Source organism: Pygoscelis adeliae, unplaced genomic scaffold, assembly GCF_000699105.1.
Source record: "Pygoscelis adeliae isolate BGI_AS28 unplaced genomic scaffold, ASM69910v1 Scaffold34, whole genome shotgun sequence".
Classification (NCBI taxonomy): Eukaryota; Metazoa; Chordata; class Aves; order Sphenisciformes; family Spheniscidae; genus Pygoscelis; species Pygoscelis adeliae.
Genome location: NW_008824658.1, coordinates 4,455,651 through 4,476,554, shown reverse-complemented (window position 1 = coordinate 4,476,554; position 20,904 = coordinate 4,455,651). Strand labels below are relative to the sequence as shown.

At 41.7% G+C, this 20,904-nt stretch overlaps 1 protein-coding gene across 1 annotated transcript in view; it reads left to right on the top strand.

Moving 5' to 3' along the window:
* The first annotated feature begins 13,267 nt into the window (after positions 1 to 13,267).
* SMAD5 (SMAD family member 5) overlaps positions 13,268 to 20,904 on the top strand; it is a 30,647-nt gene continuing 23,010 nt past the window's right edge. The window contains exon 1 of the mRNA XM_009322697.1: positions 13,268 to 13,381. The gene's annotated coding sequence lies outside the window, so the exon portion shown is untranslated. The remainder of the gene's footprint in view (positions 13,382 to 20,904) is intronic.

Below are 20,904 nucleotides of genomic sequence, written 5' to 3'. Positions count from 1 at the left end.
ACCGTGAAAGGGTTTGCATGATGATACTGTGAGTGATTCAGAGAGCATCTTGCAACTAAATTAATAAGAGAAAGGAACATTATGAACCCACCTCGGTTTGTAGGCGAGGGGATATTTCCATATGCTTGTATCAAGAATGCATCCCATATTTTACTTTTGCAAAGGAAAAAAAGACCAAGGAGAAGATCTTTCCTTAGAGTAAGGAAGCTATCAGAAGCTCAGCTAGGAAGGAGATTTCAAAAATTGAGCAGTGGGAAAGTATTAAGATGGTAGTTTGACTCACAGTCCAAATGAGCAGTTGTTTTTCAGCGGTGAGTGCAACTGCCTAAAAAGAAATTTGGCAAAGGGCCATCTACAGTACCTGGTGAGGAAAAAATTAATATATATTTGACATGGAACAGATGGGTATTGCCCTTACACTGTACTTTTAATTTATCATCCAGCACATCTATGCACTAAGGGCAATGTGAATGCAAATGTTACTTCTATTTGCATGAAGGGCTGAAAATAGCTGAATGCAGGTTACAGTTACGGGCCTGTAGATATCAAAAAGCCTCTAACTGCATCCTGTTACAATTAATGGTCTGTGTTCATACCACTTCACGCTGCGATGCCCTCAAATATCACAAACTAAGCAGAGTCGAGCAGGATCGTTACGAGGAAAGGAGAGCTCTGAAGAATCCTCCTGTGTTGGCAGCACGGGTCGCTCCGAGCTGGCCTTGCGCTGATTCCCGGCACAGCCGTGGGACAGGCTGCTGTACAGAGGCAAACTAGAAAATACACAACCTGAGACTGAAAGACAGCAGTCTGAGATATATATATATTTTTTCTTTTTTTTTTTTTAAGGAGGGAAGGGATTTTGGTCTGTTCCCTTAATCATGATTTGGTGCACAGCTCCTGCATCCTGGTATTTCCCCCAAAAGGCCAGGCTGATGCATTGCTACACCAAAATCGTGCGGAGTTCCTCCCTGCTGGCGAAGAGCCGCTTTGCTCCTCTCTAGAGGGAGCTCCTTCCAGGCTTAAATACAACCATCTCTTCCCCCTTCAACAGAGGTGGGAGCTGTGACACCAGCAGGTGAAGGGCAAGGAGCACGCAATGTGGTATGAGGAAGAGAGCAATGATGTGCAACCATTTTTCCAAGAGGAATTGTGAATATAAGTCCTGTTTTGGAAAATGCATCCCATAGAAATGTCAAAGACAGCATTCAATAATCAGGAGGAGGTTCAATCCAGCCTCACAGATCTTTAACACCCACAAAATTCAGATTCAGAAAGGCAAGGGGTGACCATGCCCCCAGCCTGAGCGGCCGCGCGTTGCTGAGTGCAGTGATTTCCTTATGGTTGCCAGAAGTCCCAGTTTCTGAGCGTGTTTTATCCCCCGTTTCAAAACCGTTTTGCAGAGGTCTCTGGACATGTCTAATACTTGAAAAAAATGTGAACATCGTGGTCATTTAGCAAGATTCCCCCCTTTCCCCTTCCTTTTGTTAGAGCAGAATGAGGCTGGATGGACTCTTGTTTACAGTCCCTTACAGTGGGCTCTTTTACTGCCAATGCCACAAATGATGTCATTTGTTTAGCAGAGGACTGACTATTAGAAATGCCAAATGTAATTAGGATCTTTACTTTCAATTGCGTTTCACAAACACTGCTGGTGAGAAATGGCTCCTACCTTTTGAACTTTCAGGCTAGTGGTGGGAGCCTTTCCCTGAAAGGGCTGTTGGCAAAGGTTTCAACCTAGGGTGAGAAGAGATTTCACACAGTATTTGCAATTCTCCTCTGAACTTGGAAAGTTCATAAGCTTTCAGCCAGGAGGGTGGTGACGTCACTGAAAATAACTCCTCTTCTGGGTGAAAAAAACCACCATTAACCCCTGGAGATTGCAGAGCAGAGGCTCTGCCTGCTTCAGGTCCTCCAAGACCGGGAGAAATGGGGCTGAGCCTGGCCAGATGCTGCCAGCTGGTTTGGAGCCAGCATACTGGGATCCTACTCCACCCATGACACTTAGAGAGAAACAAAGGGTGTAAAGGGTGTGTTAGGGACAGGAAGAGGCGTGATGCTTGTGACTGTACTCCAGCTATTCTCCACTGTCAGAAGCCCCCTGAGGGAGGAGGTGGGAGGAGGCGAGAGGAGGAAGGCCAGTAGCAGATGGCATTAATTTAGCACAGCCCAAGGCTGCTGCACAATATGCTGAAGCTTGGTCCTTGTTTAGAACCAGCCTTAAAACCTGCAGCCCCATGCTTGCAGGCTGCCCTTTTACCCATCGTGCAAGGAGAGGAAACCTGGGCATCCGAACCAGTCCTGAAATTCACCCAGCAAAGCTCCAGCTGACAACAGTCAAGATGTTGTTAGCATGCAGCGAAGCTCTGGGGGCCCATCCCAGTGCTTGCTGATGTCAGTGGAAACCTTTCTGTTGACTTCAGTAGACTCTGGATCAGGCCCCTGGTTTATAATTGCAAGCATGCATGGTTTCTCTCCTTCCTTCTCACGAGAGATGGTAAAAAAGTGTATGAGACATCTGCTCTTCAACAGATCCAGCTATTCAAGCACCTTTCTTACCCTGACGAAGGGAGCGTGTAACCAGAGTAACATGTATGCAGACACTGTTAGACTTACAGTATCTGTTTTATTGTGATTTAGTTTCAGTGTATTCGGCATTAAGAACGCCACTCTTTGTGGCAGCTGGCACTGCTGTGCACTGTGGCGTCCAGCCCTGCCCTCTCCTCTCCCCTTCTTGAGCAAGGGTCCGCTTCTCAACCTGATGTTGAATTATCAGCTGTAAAATTCACGGCCAAGAAAACCCAAAGGGTGTATTTTCTTCATTCTCTATTCACAAGCCACCTAACTGTTACACATGAAACTCATGGGTCCTATCTATTCTTATGAGAAAATAAAAGCTGGTCGCTCACCAGAGAGCCCAGCCTGTGACCTGGCAGCTTCGTGCTGATGTGAAGAAGTTTAACCCAGAACCTTCCTGCTGCCTCTGACCCTCTGGCACCAGCTCCATGTCCTCCTCAGACTGTTTCCTTCATCCTCCAGAGCCCTCCCACCACCACCTCTTCCAGGGATTTTTGTGCAGGTTATTTGAGGATTCAGATACTCGAGTGAAAATATGATGATGAAGCACCTGTGTTTTCACTATACACTATCTTTTGCCGCTCGTTTTAATGTTCTGTACATTCCCGTGTGATTACTTTTTCTGTGTTGCCTCTCTTTCATTGAGCTTGTGAATGCAAATCAGTGCTGGGATGTTATTAATTTTCTTCCAGCTGATAAAATGTCTGTGGGGCAGGAGGGAGCATGAAGTCTGGTCCACGTCCTTTGAGCACAAACTGCATGCAGCCAGCAATTTTATCCTGCAGTTCACAGTTGTTCCCGTAATAAATGGATCAGTAAAAGAGTTGCTGATTTTATTTTCAAAAAGTGGAAAAAAGGTTTTCTTAAAATTCTCAGAAAATTGAAACAAAGGAAAGGGGTTTGTTAACAAAACCATGGAGCTGATGAAAAAACAAGTGACTGTTACCTTCGTGCTGCTAAATTTACTGAATCACTTTTGCAAACCCCAGCCACTATGTGGTATTCCCTAAAAGGGCAGTCTAGATTCATGATGCAGAGCTTCCCAAATTTTTCCCCTTATTTTGTATAAATTTGCCATCATTTTGTAGAAGCCTTGTTATTGTTCACTACAGGTTTTGAGGATAACGCTCAAAACGAGTTCCTTTCAACTCTTCCCATTACAGGACATCAATGAAAAATCAGCTCAAAGATAGATCCAAAATATTTTTCTGTTTATTTAAAGCTTCTTGGTATTACTTTATTGCAAGCACTTTAGTTTACACATTTATGCCACTGAATCCATATAGCTACCTATTTTAATGAGACCTGGATCTTTTTTCTGCTGGATCAACAGGAAAATATTGTGTTACCATTCTTAGGATATATTCTTAGCCAATAGTGGGAAAGAAATTTCCAACCCAAGTCAAGTTGTAAGGGCAATATTGTTAATGAACTTCATCTTTAGGGCTTGAGGATCAGCAAAGAACTACAGAGATTTAGAAAGGGGCTTCTCATGTTTCCTGTTACTGTGAAGGCTGCGTAAGTCCAGCTCACTGCCGTCTTTTTAGAAGAGTAATGGGCTGATTTAAATATTTTTCCCCTCTGCTTTTCACTTTAGGGGCAGAAGACAGGATGTGAAGCTTGTCATTGCATGTAACTTGGTACCCATTGTGCAGGCCAGACCGCAGCCGATACGGTGCATCAGCTCAGAAGCAGAGCTTTGGTTTCAGCGTGGGGGCAGGAGACTGCTGGTTTCTGGAGGTGCGTCCTGTGATGGGCACAGCCTGTGACTTCTGGCAAGGCACAAACCAGCACACTGCTATGGTCTCTGTACTTCATGACCTTGCTTTTTACAGCTGCTGGCTACCAGCATCCTGGTACTGTGGATGCTGAGTGAAATGAAGGACCTTGCACAGAGTGCTCGAACCTGGCCTGGTCTAGATTTGCTAAGCAGACCCCTGGACAGGCTGTTCATGGCCTGATGCTCCTGACACTACTACCAGGAGTAGCATCAAAGTGAGTGGTCTCAGCAGGGCAGCTCTGTCCCTTCCCTGGATGTCAGCTGGAACTGATGGGACTGTGTGCGCAGTGAACTCCTTTCCTTTGCAAGAGGTTAGCCTGAGATGCTGTGGTGGGGCCACCCTTTGTTCCAGGCAGAAAGCTGGTGTAGGACCCACGTCCTGGAGGCAGGGAGGAAGGAAACCCTAAGGAAGGAAGATTAACAACACTCTGAGTCATGGCCCAAATCTCAGCCTGCCTCTGGGCAGCACTTGTCGTGCTCACCATGAGTGGGGTTTAGGGCAAAGTGACAACAGATGCTCCTGATTGGGTCTTTTTAAGTGTTGTGAAGAAATTGCTCTAAGGTTTTCAACTTAACATTCTACAGTTTAGTGTCTATGCTGTTTTTAAAGATGGACATCTGGGGGAACATATAATGTCATGGCCTATTTAAGAAATTTTAGTGATGAGCACAGGTCAGCACATAAGGCGAGATAATGAAGGCTGTACTACTGCTAATGCATTGTCCTGGTTTGATGTACCATCAGAGTTGGTGGCTTTGGCCAACCCCTGAGAGATTTCAAAAGTAAACCCAAAATAGAGCTGGGGTACATCAGAAGGACACTATCACACTGAGAAGACCTTGCAGAGTTTTTGTGACTTGGTTTCATCTTATGGGTATACAAAATCCTTCCATCGCTGATGTACTTGTTTTAAAGAGCTGAGGAAGAGTCAGGAATACCCAGTAACTTCTGGCTTGAACTGCACTGTGAGGAGCTGAGAGGAGGAAAATGCCCTTTCCTCCTCTCCCTTGCTGATGTTCCATCCTTGACCTGTGCCACAGTCCCTTCCAGGCAGGGCCACTCGCTAAGGCTAAACAACCTTCACATATTTGATATTGTAAAAGCAGTTCTGGGTATTTCACGAAAATGAACTCATTGGAGATGTCCATTAACCAAAGGCTTGGTATGGTTATTTAGCTGAATGTGGTAATGAGATGAGTTCTATTAACACAGTAAAAATGGCAAATCTGACATTTTCTGTGTTGGAAACATAGGAGTTGTTGACAAGAGTTTGAAGATTATCAGTAAAAGGGTGCCAATGGGGAACGCAGACGTTGTGGGGTTTGATGCTGGTTTGCCCTTTGCTCTGCCCATGTAAATTCTGACACATTCAGTCTTCAAAGAAATCACAGAAGAGACAAAGTTGTCAAAGTTTGAGATGAAATCAATACCCAGGTGAAAACAATGCAAATTTCTGAAAACAAAGGCAGCAAAACAGTGAATGAAGGCAAAACCTCTTTGCTAACATTTGGCTCTCCAGCCTCAGATCCCTGGAAAAAGTTTGATAACTTAATACAGAGATGTTCTTGTTTGTTGCTTCTCTCCAATCTTTCACGGTCATTTGAAAGTTAAAACAGATCCTCCTCCTCCAGACAGTCTAGTACAGTGAAAGCAGCTTGTTACAAAACATGGTTAAGAATGTTTAAATAAAAATATGTAGAATAAAGAAGGAACTATTCATGATGCATCACTCCTCTGACAGGCTGTGAAGTTATTTCACCCTTCAACACAAGTGCTAAAACATAATGGAATCCCTACTGAGAGTTTTCATGCCTACCAGAACATAAAAAAAAGCGTAACAAAATGCCCAGTGTGCCCCTAACTATTAGCTTGGATGAGTAAGGAGGCCAAGAGAAAACAGTGGCACTGTGGGAAATATTTGTGGCGAGGGAAGGAAACAATAACTGAAAGTGATAAAAATGGATGATTCTCGTGCAACCATGCATCGGCCAGGGAAGCGCATTGTGCCCCTTGCTATGGAGGACAATCTGCAAGCAGAGCATCAATATAGACTATGTTTGTTTTTTTTTTTTCCTCTCTGCTACCATAAAGAGTTTTAAAAGCCAGATTTAAAAAAGACCTCCAGTTGGGAAAGGAGGCTGTTTCTGGTCCTTTTGGTTACAAAAAGGGCCATTCAGCTTATGAGCAAAACTATGCGAGAGATACTTGGAATGCGCCATTTCAATCTATTCTTTTTTGCTTCTGATTTAACTGAGAACATGAAATGGGCACAGATGTAGCACTGCAGTGTGCAAAAGTGGGGCACTAAATGGTGCATTAACATAGAGCTGAATTCTGCTGTCGTTAATCAGGCCCTATTCAGAAAGAAAGCAGCGAGGCTTTTGCCTGCATAAAAACCCCATATGACTTGGCCTTTAATATACAATAATCTCATTTAAATGTTACTGAATTCACTGAACTTTATGAACTCGGAGTGGTTGCTCAGGTACACATTAATGGTGAACCGGCTGTAAATTATAATTTGCTCCAAAGAAGCTATTAACTCTTACTGCTTTTCTTCTCTGATTTCCAGGGCAGATAGAAAGCACTTCTGAAGCCTTGCATTGTATTTGATGTTTAAATGCAAAGAACCTAGGAAGAATCGTCCTGAATTATTGTCATTTACAACAAGGAAGTGAGCGCTTAAGGAGGTCCAAAAGCTTTTCTGCACTCAGAAGCTGGGATAGTTTAACTTTGTTCTCCTTTTGCGTTGATGTAGCTTCATAACCACCCAACGGGAAGTCATGGTTATAGTGTTGTAAAACTGGTGGAAATAACAGGATTATCTTTGACTAACCACAGGGTTTTCCATGTCAGGAATTTGAACAGCCTGAAATCATTCTGCCCCCGGACATTTTTTTTCCTTTTAGAAGAAAGGACTAAATAATACATTTAGGGCTTATACATGGCATTACACTCTTCTCAGCGCAAAGCCTGCGAAAATAAGTGGAAAGGACAAAAGGCAGGCAGGGGAAGCAATCAGCCAGAGACAGACCTCTGCAGACCAAACCCGATATTTCTTCAAGTTAGAGAAAGGTTATTTGTCAGTCAGGTGAAGGGTAGGACCTGGGAAAGCCATCCTGCTCAGCATTTTTGTTGTCCATAAATTTTGGAGCCACCAGCAGCAGTACCAATATGTTGTAATTTGAGAGAAAACCCCGAGTGCTCATTGCAAGCTTCTCGTACTCTCACTTCGTTATCATTCATCTTCGTTTCCTGCAGCAATACTGGCCTGCAGGAGGGAACGTCCACTCTCCTTCCACCCCTCCGGGCTGGACCAGCTCCCTGGGGTGCGCGACGGTGCGAGCGATGGCTCTGCCTCCCGCTGGGGATACCCTCAAAGGTGCGTCTGGCGGTTCGGGTGTTGGCACCCACAGCGCCCTGGTCGTACCCACAGTCGCCTTCCACTTCTTGCAGAGACGAGCAGCTGGTGGCGGTTTCTCAGATCTCTAAACTGGTCATGAATCACTCAAAACTTTTAAAAACTCTTGGTTTTGAAGGTACCAGGTTTCCTGTCTGAAATTCTCCCGATATCCGTTCAGCATTGTTGTTCTTCCGCTAGGAATACTTTTTCCTGTATATGAAAATAATTGCAGTAATGTTCACAAGATAAAAATGGAAGTATGCTACATGCATTCAATGTATTTTTTTTGTACCAAGCCTTCGTTAATATCACTATTCATAGAAGTAATTGTACGGAAAACAGAAATTCCAATTTTGCCGGGTTGCTTTTGGTCTGGTTCCACAAACACTAACAATGTTAGAAAATTCTGAAAATCTTTTAGTTCATGTTAATTGAAGTTAACTATGACAACATAACACAATTTATTTCCTTCAAAATCGAACGGTGGTAAAGTTGGCATTATTTTACGTCAGGTCTCAATTTGCATCAGAAATATTCTAGCTAGTGGTGTAAGCTGGTTTATGTTCAAATTTTTCAATTATTCTTTTACTTCTTTTTAAAATGGTCACTTCTCTGGTGAATGGATCAAATGTTAATGATGTTTGAAAGGGCTTTTTTGAGCCACGTAAGACTTAATAAAACCATAGTTTTGCATTTTACTGCTTCGGCGGGGAAAAGTTGTTAATTAGGAGTAGCATGGTAAAGAAAACTGCTTTTTGGCTCTGCCTACCAACTGGTTTATTCTTCTTATAAACAATTGGTCCCACTTAATGACCAGACCATAGTGTATTTACTAGCTACCATCAAGCATTCCCAGACCTCATAGTTTTATGTCTGTCAAACACTTGCATATTATGATCTCACCTCATGATACAGAATCTCTCTATTCAAGTTTATACATGACGTGGAAAGTCTCCGAGATGTACTCCGAGGTGTAAAATTAGTGTAATTCCCCTGGAATGAAAGAGGCATGCCAGTTTATATCAAGTGAAGCTATGGCCCACAATGTCTCAAAGACATTTGCTTTTGTCTAGCAAACAAGCAAACATTCTTCATTTCAATGGAAAATAACGCTTATGTCTCCTCTTGCTCATGTACAGAAGGAGATCAAAGACGGCACAATCTCTTCTTGCAGGGCAGCATTTCACTACCAGACAATTAATATGATAGTATCAGGGAAATGAAAATCTACTCCATGCCTCGGTGTTTCCCCTCATGGACCGGAGAACTACTCGGTTTATCATTGTCTGTCTTTAGGCAAAAAGGTAACTGTTATTTGCATGTTTGTCAGTTTGTGCTTGAGAGTACGAGATTTACTTAAAAACAAGCTCAGCCAGCTAAATGAAATGCCAATGGTCTTATTATCCTGAGGGAGCAAAGCACTTAAGCCCATGATTAAAATGAAGTTAATTGCATTTAAGCGTGTGCTTAAAGTAAAGCATAGCCATAAATACTTTGCTGAATAGACGGGAGATTATTCTCATGCTTAAATGTAAGCACTAATCAGTATTTTCCTGAAACTGAGGTTTATAGCCTTCTATCAGCACTTCCAACTATCCCACTAATAAAAACTGGCACCAAAATCAAGAGTTTTTCTAAGAAATTTGTTTGACAGAATGAAGATCAAGGTGCTGCTTATATAATAAATTGGCAGAGTAGGTTTGAAACAAGAACACAAATATTAAAATCTGGGTGTGATGAGTTATGTATAAGAAAGGCAGGAAAGAGCTTATTTCAAGTTGAATTGTGTGACTTTCTCAGAAACACATCCTCGGTAATCTAGAATGGAAACACCTCCTTGTTCTATGGAACCCCAAAATGTCGGTACTTAGGCGGTAGTGGGAACTGCAGTGCAACTACACCTGCTCTGTGTTTTTGCACCAGAGATCCTCTGTATCAGGTTAGTATTTGGAATTCAAAATTGGGGTTGAATTAAAAATTTCTGCTCTGAAGTTGCCACTGATATTTCTGACTGATTTTGGACACGTGGCGTTTTCTAGTTGAACATAATTTTCTTTGTATTTCTAATAGGATCTAAAATGCCTTTCTCTTAGAAAGTGTAATAATTAAATATCATCAAGTATTTTGCTGTCCTTTTGAGCTGGACCAAAGAAACTCTGGCCTAAATCTGTCCCATTGGCATATATAGATTTGTTAAAATACCTTGTGAATTACGTTGCATTTTACTATTGGTTTAGGGAAGGAAGAGAACAGACAAATGGAAAAGTTCAGCTGCAATCCCATCTCATCAATGTCAAAACACAGGTTTTAGAAATGACTTTTCCATTAGATGTTCCTCATTTGCATTACTGTTTCAAAAGGAATTTTTTTTTCTATCAAAACACAACTTTTCAAATGCCAAATGAGCGTCCTCCCTGCTACCATTTTCCCTTCACAGAAAATGTAAAAAAGCCATTTTTTTTTCCTGTTTGGCACGAAGGGAAGTTCCCCGTTATTGCCCAGCTCTGGTATCACTGGAAGAGACCAGATGCACGTTTCAAAACATAACGTCCGTTGTTGTACATAATGATATAAAAATGTGGATGAAAAGATGTTATATGGTTCGTTCAGTTAGTACCTGCGCTGGGCTATAAGCTCTGCATAGCTGTGCTCTACCATACTGAAGTTTCACTAAATTGAAGCTTCTATTTAAATTACCTTTAATGTGGAGTTCTTAATAATAGTTTCTTAATGTAGATTAGAATAATTAATGCATTTTTAAATTACATAGTGTAAACTCATTATTGACTTTTTGGAAGCTTTGCTCCTAACTGTATTGAGAAAGCCAGAGTGGTACACTAAACAAAAACAATTTCACAGGTTTTGACCAGAAAAGTTTTATTCCTATTAACAGATGCATTTATACATGTAACAATATGTAACAATATTTGTAGAATGGTGGAGAGGTAGAACTGGGGTATCACACAATTTGGAAAAAACACAGACCAGAATTTGTGATATTTTAGACAATAAAATATGACCGCCGTGAGATATGAGCTTCAGGATGAAAAGCAGTTCTCCTAACAGCATGTGAAGAACATGAGTATGACCCTACCGGGTGGGATCAAAGGTCTGTCTAGCTCAGTGTGCCGTCCAGCAGCTGGCAACAGAGGATGCCCAGAGGAAGAATGCAAGTACAGGGCAAACAGTGACGGCACAGAATACTCGCCCAGCAATTTGCAACCGAGGGAATTCCGGAGCCAGAGGTCGGTGTCTTTATATTTAGTGACCTTTAATGGGTTTTTCTTTTGTGAATTTGCTGTGTCACCAGTTTTGGTTTTTGAACTCATGTAAAGTTTTAGTACCCACAACGTTCGGTGGCAGAGATTTGAACCCCTTATTACACTTTGTGTGAAGAACTACCTTTTTCTTCTCAAAAGCCTGCAGCTCAGCGTCCTTTCACCTCCTCCAGAACTGGAAGACAAAGTCTTCTTTCACCTTCCCTGTTCCACTTGGGCTTTTTGCAGATGTCTGTAATATCCCTTCTCAGCTCTTTCTTTTCCAGATGGAAGAGGCTATTTAGACATTCCCTGCATGGGACCCATTTGACGCTCCAGATCACTCTTTTTGGCCTTGTCTGTACCTCTGGCAGGTGTAGCATTTCTTTTTGAGATGGAGAACTGGCCCTCCGCATGGAACCTGAGATGCGGGTGCACCAGGAATTCACAGCGTCAGAGCGATCTTCTTTGTTTTGTTTGCCATTCCTTTTGTAGCAGTTCCTGACATTCAATGCACTCCTTGGTGAGCAAAAATGCATTCAACACCTGCATCAAACTATTATAAAATATTGTTACTGAGTAATAACATGGTCGAGCACGTCACCTTGGATGTGACTTCACTCCCACATGTGCAACTTCACATTTATATTTACACCAAATTTCATCTGCCTTTTGTTTCCCACTCAGTATGGCGAACTCCTTCAGTTCTTCACACTGAGTCCTCATCTTCACTCTCCTAGACAACTTCGTTATCCACAGATCGTCTTACTGCCTTCTCCAGCTCACTCAGCAATATGTTGAGCGGCACCAATGTGCACACGCTTGCCTGTGAAATTCCACTTGCCTCTGCTGTGAAAAGTAAAGATATTGCCACTCTTTGCTGCCTTTCTTTTAAGTAGTTATACCTTCTTAGGAGACCATTACCTCCTTTCCCCTGGCAGATTATCTTCCCTGAGAAAGGTGGGAGACGTTGCCAAGAGTCTTTTAGAAATCCAGGTAGAATACATCAAGACGAGTATTACCTTCCTCACGCTCTGGCTGAATCCTTCAAAGAAACCCAGCAGTGATCTGCAAAGTCTGACTTCCCTTTGACAAGCCACGCTCATCCTTCCCCACTGTATGCCTTACGGGGGGTGTCTGAACCTTCCTTTCCACTGTTGGCTCAAATCTTGCCAGATAACTGGAGCTCTGGCAAGGGAACTCAAGCTTGCAGTGTGAGGGAGACACAAGGTTTCTCATGAACCCTTGGTTTGAGAGGGTTGAGCTGATCATTTACACACAACCCTAGTCATCTTCATGAAGACCAATGGCTAATGATTAGACATAATCATAATAATCTCATTATTTTTGTAAGAAAGGCTTTGATTCTGCAAGCATCTAATCGCATGAATTTTATTTTCCATTTTAAGTGGTTCTTCTAGGCTGTGCAGCTGTCAGACTGTTCCTATTAACTGGACTTTGAAACCTCTATGAGCTCTGTTGTCAACAAGACTAATCAGCTTTTATTGTGTTTAGTGCTGTAGATTCACAGAGAATGACTCGTCTTTTGCAGACTTACACTCTCGTTTATAAATGTTACTCTCTATTTTTGCCATCTCTGTATATACACACAGAGTGGTGAAATGCAAATGTAGAAGGCCTGGTATGAAGATCATTCATACTTTATAATGGTATTTTTTACATGAAAAGCACCATTATCCTAATTAAACTGGCCCATTTTGAGGTGTGTGTGTGTGCATGTGCGCATAGACATACCATCTGAATGCCTTAAATGTGTATATATATATATTTATATGTGTATATATATCTAGTTATATGTATTATACATGTATATACACACTTATATCCATTAAAAGCATTCAGATTGGGAGTATTCTTTTTGTGCAGAGAGACTTAATGCAAAGAGTCAACACACTGTGATTGTAGTTGTTCCCATTTTGCAAACTAGATAAATTATTCACCGAAAGGGATCAGCCAGCTCTGGCAAAGCCAGGATTTACACCGGCAAAGCGCTTTTGATCTACAGATTGTACGAAAGACACTGCACAAAAGATGGCTGCGTCGCATCGGACCGGAGAGCATTATTACAGGATGAAGGAAGGAAGCAAAAATAGACTTGACACACAAGTATTGCAGAAAGTTTCTAAAGTGGGAATTTGAATTCTCTGCAGCCAGCTCTGGGTGTGCTGCTGGGTGTGTTACCCGATCCGGTCCCTGCTCCCCGGCAGGCTGGGGACCCTCCGCCGAGGGCTCCTCCCCAGCCGCCCTGCCGCCAGCATGAGAGAGAGAGGAATAGAAATCACTTGGAAGGGAGCTAGTGAAAAAATAAAGGGTCAGAAAATGGAGCTGCAGTAATTTTCTGAAAGGTAAAGCTGTGTTCATTTGTTATTGGTCGGTTGTTTTTTTTTACGAGAGGCTGCCTGCCACTTAATTTGTTAAGCTTTGAAGTACGTTTTGCAGCAGGGGGAAGGAGATTCGTGGAGATGGCGTCACTTTATAAAAGTTTCCAGATTTCACTGAGCTTCTTGTTTGTTTTCTTTTTTTTTAAGGGGGGGGTGGGTGTGTGTTGTACTATTCATAATGCAAGTGGGTGATGTGGCCGAGATCTAAATATACGCCTGTGAAAACAGAACCCCTGCGATAGCGACACCGATAGCAGAGGCTATTGTTAACTTTCGGGATTCCAATTAAATCCTGCGATGTTAAATATTTATTTAATTACTGGATAGAGAGCAGGAATTCTCTCTGACTACACTAATGGAGTCAGAATAATGCAGTAAGGGAGAGTTTTTTCTCCTCTCCCCCCCCCCCCCCCCCCCAATCTAAATAGCTATAGGCAAGCACAGGCTAGAATATGAACATTAAAGGACAAAAAGTTTCAGCTTTGTTTTAGGAGTTATATTTCAGTGGGGTAAGCATACTATATTGCACGCATTTTTCCGTATCTTCAGCTCAATCCAAACATAACATTCCAAAGGATAAAATCTGTTACAAAATAAAACCTACTTCGTGACAGCTGAGCTTCTACGCAGAGTCTAAAAATTATCTAAAAGCGCCTCGAGAATCCTAAATGTCATTCCCAAGATGTGGTGAATTGTAATTAGGGTTGTGAACTATTTTAGTGACAGTGCCTTACATGGGGCCCATCTAAGCAGCTGGAGCAAAAAAGTTGATGAACTTCTTATATTTCCTTTACTGTGTGAAATATGAATGTGTTTAGACAGTAACAATAATCCTAATTTATTTCAGACTTGCAAAAATGTAACCAAAACTGACAATGTGTTGTCTTTTGATTTTCCTCCCTGTATTTCCTTTTAAAATATATGTCATAGGGCAGTGCTTAAAGTGTGGAAGCAATCTCATCAACGATAAAATAGTGAATGAAAAATAACATTTTTTATTATTGTTATTATGAGAAATAACCCTATTTTGTGATTCTCTCACCTTACTGGCTTCTCCAAAAAGTTTTAATTTTTGTTTTAGAAAATGATCCAGTTCCCAGTTTTCCTAACAAAAAGAAAAGAAAGGAAAATAAAATTACTGTGGAAATTTTGCAAAGAGAAGCAAATAGCTTGCAACGTGCTGTCCAAAACCGGCACTACACTATGCCCAAAAGCACTTTAATTTTATAACAGCCATTATTATGCTTGTATATGCAGATCTTGATACTGGAGAGGAAATTATTAAACCCAACTATTTGGTCATGAGGGTGGAAAAAAAAGTTGTGTCCCTAAGTGTGCCACGAAATTTAAATACCAGTTGTAAAGGCCCGGCGTCCTGTAATGGGGACTCTGGCAGAAATACACCCAGAAGGAGAAAGTCAGGTCCTGTTGGTTCCTACCTGAGAAAGCTTGAGGACTCGGCATTGCCATCACTCATTGTTTTGTCTTGTGAAATCCTGAGATGATAAACTGCTGCTAGGTGGTTGGCTTGTGAGTAATTTGTAGGTCTAGCTATTAAAACCTGCTTTGTTACTCAGAGGCTACACTCATCTGCTGCATCTTCTCTCAAGATACAGATAAACTCCGCGTCCTTTTCACTGGTCTAAGCCAAAAGGATCTGCATAATGAATGGAGAGATTTTAGCTATAGGTATTGTTCAGATATATATAGCGGGAGGAATTACCTTTATCGTAATAGGTACAATTATTGTAATAGATCGCTCCTACTTCAAACTGTTCCTTTTTCCTTTCCTTTTATTTATTTCCCAGGGAAATGCTGGAGGATGTGTACCTTTCTTCATTTAAAGTTTAAAATACCGATTTTACTCATAAGCAAAAGCTGCCTTTTTTTTTTTAATTTCTGTTTCAGAGTGTTTCTGTTTGTTATATTCAAGCTTCTCCATAGAGTGGGTGTAACCAGGAGAAGAATTTGGCCCATGATGTGAGCTAAATTTTCAGCGCTTCCACTATTTAGAGCTCTGTGGCACTAAAAATAGTTTTCCTGTGGTTTTGGCCATGAAGCCACAAATACAAGTTTTCAGTGCACAGTTATTGTGGATGTTGGTCCCAAGTATTGCTGTGAGAAATGGAATTCCAGCTCATGACTGTGTCAACAGATGATTATGTTGAGCGTGAGGCTGCACGTGAGATCTCCTCACTGTCCCAAAGCGAGAACGCGTCCCACCCAAACGCCAGTCACTTCCAAAAGGGAGCATCGGAAGGCAGCGCTTGGGCTGGGGAGCGAAAGGCCCTAGGAAAAACCGGGTCTATGCAGGCGATAACGTTGAGGAACACACCCAGGCCGCTCCGAGTTTGGCTAATGGTGTAGGATGTAAAACAAGTGGTAGGGAAGGGAGTAAATCTTTAAGAAGAAAATAAGACGCAATTTTGTTCATGGCTAATTTTGAGCAGTTTTCATAAAAGAAAAAAGCTCATAGTGATCACATGGTTATGGTAACTGGAAGGAAGTTAACCGTGATGATAGATTCCTTCTCTTTCTGTACTGCCTTTTCTACCCCACTTCTACGGTCCAGCTTCTTTGTTGTCCACAGGTATTTGATCTGGTCGTCGCAGACAGCTTTTAGGAGGCAGGGGCTATCTTTCTTCTGAGCTTAGCAGTGGGTGTCAGACTCCAGAAAGTGTTCTTATAATGTGAGGTCATGTTCTGGAAATAGTTGAAAATCACTGATTTAGAAGAATGAGAGTACTACACGTTTCTGTCCTGCTGATGCAATGGTGAGGGCAAGCTGGGGGATGGTCCAGAAAAATAGCAATGCTGGAGGAATAGTCAAAGGAATCGTGCCATTTAAAATTCTTTTCTTTATCATTTCCTCTGAGAGCACTGTATTACTTTGTGTTAATCAGCTGGGACATTTTTTCCATTCCTCCGGGAAGGTTTCCACCCCGTTCCAAGAGGCAGATCCAATTTAGCAGTACTTTGCCCTGACCAGACTCCATCCACAGGTGTCAATGGAAGAGGGTTCACACTCTGATGTGGACTTTGCGATGGTTCTCAGGCCAAGGCTTCTCTTGTTCATGACTTCTTATACGTCTTACTCTTCCTGCAGTGTCCTTTTTCCCTTTTTAGGATTTCGGCTTTTTTGTATGTTTTTTAGACATTTATTTTTTGAATTGCGTGTTCAGTTTTGCGCCCTTAGCTGACTCTCAGATCTGTCAAACTGGATATACCGTCCCCAATATATTCACATTTTTGTTCTGTGGAGTGTGAAAAGACACCGTTGAGCTGAACTTACAAAACCTTTACAAAACGTCTTTGTTTCTAACATCTCCATAGAAGTACCAGTATTCAGCTACACATCTCATCTCATTTATTCTTCCAGTCTAGGAAGAAAAGTGTGCAGCCTTAAACTCGCTGGGAAGTATACCTTTGGATTGCCTTTCCCTCCCCTGGTCTACAAGTTCACGTTAATGTCTTATATCTGTAGCTTCAGGAAACAAGACTAACTCTTCTCTCCCTTTCGCTGTACTGCTGCGTGAGTTGAGTCACGCAAGGCACCCAGAAGTGTGGCCGTAACAGTAACAGGGTACATAATTTATTCTCCTAGAATTCAAAGCTTGTGAGCCAGTGAGTGTAACTTCACAGGAGCCCACACCACCAAGGGCCTTGTAGACAAACGCTTTCAATGTATTTCCTCCAGACACTAAACATTTTTTTTTTCATTTTCTTACCCATGTGATGCGATGTACACAGCGTTTGCGTTGCCTTCTTGCTGTGAGGCAGCCACGTACCATCTACTGTGCTTTTTCTCAGCATGCTGTAAATTGCGGGGTTACTTAGGAGGACCAAATGGCCAGAGCGAATGCCACCTCCCTTTCCACTTGCTGAACTCTGCTCAAACGTAACACTGTTTTTCTGCCTCAAAAATATACGTAAAGGTATGTAGAGTATGTTAGCCCCTCCTTAGCCTTTCCCACCCTGAAACTTTTCAAACAGGGATGGCATGTTCCTCTCTTCACTGCCAAAAAAAAAATAAATTCCTTTCTCAGCATTTCCCCCTTCCCCCATTTCTTCTCAGCTGACAGCTGTGAGAGTGGAACTTTCTTGAGCTATCCTATCCATTTCCCCCAATTCTGTTTTTAAGCTAGATTTGGTTTAAATACCCAAGCCACCTTTCACTCTACAGGAATTTTTTAACATAGTTAAAAATAGCAGCTTTCCAAATGTTTAATATGGGTAGAGACATGGTAACTGCTTTTTTATTTTATTTTTTTTTAATTTCCCCCTCTCCCCCAGCAATTTAGAAAGTTGATAGGGAATTAAGTTGAACAATGCAGTCATTTGAGAAGTCACAGGAAGGCCAAAGTTTCATAATAAAGCAACCTTTTTTCAAGACTATTTCCTTGTAATTCAAACAATCTATTTGATTTTCAAACTATTCATTTCTAACCAAACAAAAATCTCATTAAGAAATGTAGGGTTCCTACTCAAAATCTGGAGAGAAAATCAAAATAATGTAATTTAAGATACTTGTTGAACTTCGCGGTTGCTTCTCAACCATGCAAGGCCTGATACAAACCGGCGGTAGTTTTTCTGTTGATTGTTTTGTACTTTGATCAGACTGTAAGGCTACAGCTAGCTCCAACATACGCATCTACGGTAGCATAGGTTTATGAGAAGAGAGTCTTCTCTCTTCATTGCCATTAGACTGTGTGCAAAGGAATGCGAGACAGGTACTTGTTCTTTAGTTGACTTTACAAGGCAGGACCAAACGTATCAACACGTGCAGTTGACTCTGCAGAATCTGAACACACAATTAAAATATTCAGGTAAGCAGAAGGTTAGCTAGTCATTTTCCCTTGGATTATCACAGCTCCATGTCTGTATGTTGGAAAATCTAGGTTTGCCAATGCTGAAAGAGGACTGATGGTTCCATGAGTTGTGAAATTCATGAACTCGTGAAACCACAGGATTTCTGGAAACTCTGTTCAGGATGCCTTGAGTCTGCTTGTTGCAAGCCTTTTAGTGAACTTGATATGTTATTAGAGTGGACCCACTGGAGTGTGGCACTAGAGATTTAAGTGATAGAAACCATGTATGAAGTAGACAGTGGTGTAAGTGCTGTTGATTTTATTGTGACCTTAAGGATATACAGACTTGAACCATTAGATAGCAAAGGTCGTTTACTTTGTCCGTTACTCTGTCCCATTGACTAGAAGGAGATAACGTGACTTTAGACATTTGGTCTTTGGCCATTCAACATCAGTCTGTGACAAAATGGCAAAAAAAAAAAAAAGATAAAACTATTTTTCAGCTGGTAGCATATTCATTATTACCATACTCCAAAATAGTCTGTATATTGTGCTTAAGAATCACTGCTTTCTGAGGAGTGGTGTGCTGCAAGCAGACATGCCAAACGTGCCTGTGGTTTTAAATTGAGAACGTTTTGGAAAACTTAGTTTTGGAAAACTTAACAGTTTTCCTTGTCCTCTCCCATACACTTGCATGCACACCTTCAGCTTTCCTCGTCACTGGAACTCTAAAAAACCTCTGCAGGAGGAAGCACATCGGAGCTCTGTGTTGTAGCTTCATCTGACAACATACAACTGTTTTGTAACTTCTCAATAAGAGAACATTTTGTTTCGTAGAGACATGATGGCTGGCACATGAACAACACCTAAAATGCCTGCTGCCAATTTGTTGTTTGTTACTTGGTTTATTAATTAAGTTACACAAAAGATTTGGAAAAAGACCAACAGGTTTTTTTTGTCCCGTATTTTGGACTGCCTGGCCAAAGTAGAACAATTGCTGGTGCAGAGATACATAGGAGTCCCCAAAGGTTAGCTCTGTTCTTCGACTAAATTACACCAAAGCCTTGCTCCTTCACCGCTGTCATGAACTTTAGTAGAGATATCCTGTTGGGCTATTAATTGACCTCTGTATAGATCTAGTCAGAGCACACTGGTGCTAAAACTTCTGTTTGCATAAAAAATAAAGAGCCACATAGTTTTGAACCAGAAGAAAATTTCTTCAAAGCTCAAATATATTTGAAATTGAAACTTCAATTTGGCTCACTGGATATTTTTCCCTGTTCCTACAAACTTTATATTGCTTTTTCTTTTTTTTTTTTGGTAGATGTTTTACCCTTAATTTACACAAATAAAACATGGGGTTTATGTGGTTTCTTTTCAGTTTAATTATATATGTATTTGTATATATACATACATATGTATATATAAAATAACTTTTCATTACATTTGCTTGTTTCTAATATTTTTTTCCACAGGGAATTTGTTTGCTAGCAAGATTCAGTTGGCATGCCAGATGCAATTGGTACGCCAGATTTTTAACTGCTGCAAGACGGTGTAGTTACATGTCCTACAACAGAGATACAAATTTATGTACAAATTGTGATTTTGCCCCCTATGTCTGTTCCTACATGATATTTTTGCCAGAGGAAGAAACTCTTCCGTAGGAATTCCTGTAGTGGATCAGACTAGGATTCAGTTTAGTTCAGTAGTGTGTCTGAAACAGGCTCCGATCAGCCTCCTCTGAGGAAGGCAGCCTTTGGGTTATAAAGTAATCTTCCTGCAGGAAAAGTTTCCTCTTAAAATCACTCTGTGGGGCTGAAGTGTGAAATACTTTCCCCTAATTGTGGATGTTCCCGTTGCCCATATAAAGCTAAACTTCTCAATGCCATCGGAGTTCGGGCCTCAACAGGGCTTTGTGGCGAGTAGTTCCACCTGCTCGTGAACCGAGTGAAGAGCAGGGCTGAACGCGGCGGCTCTGCCTTCCACGCGTTGCTCTAAGGTATCTTGTCTTTTGTAAGGCAAGCAAGACTTTGCCAGCCCTTCCCCACGATGAGAGGCCTTTGAATGGACAACCGATTTTTGTTATCTATTTCAACGGAGGTAAGCACATTCTTCAGATCTAGTGGAAATTTAGGTGTTTGGAGTTCCAAAAGTCGGTTGTGTATCGAAGGCAATTTAAAAAATGAAAACATTCTGCCATCAAGTCATGGTGTGGAAGCCAATTCTTCTTTAATTTACCTTCGTATCAATCAATTTACTTAGTTAAAGATGGCAAGAAACAAACTTTCATGCCTGCAGTATGCTTAATCAAGGTGAGGTGGTGTTGTGGCACGTTGGAGGTGGCTTTGGCTTGGTACTTCTCTGGAACTTTCTTCTGCGCTGTTCAAAAAATAGCTTTGAGGAAACAGTGGTCATTTCCATCTCACGCGACGAGGACAATTGTGAGAAAAGCAGAAGTTTTGTCCCATACTGGCATTATTCACAGTATGAAAATCCTCCTCCGTACAGTCCTTTCTAGAGTCATTCCTAACGCTGCTAACACGTTTTCTTCAAGCTTTACCATGCGGTTTTAGTACCTTACTACGAGATGCAGCCACCTGAAGGACCTCAACTGCCCCTCGGCACTAGGGATAAAACCCAGCCCGTTCCGCAGACCAACCCCCGAGCGCAAGGGCCGAG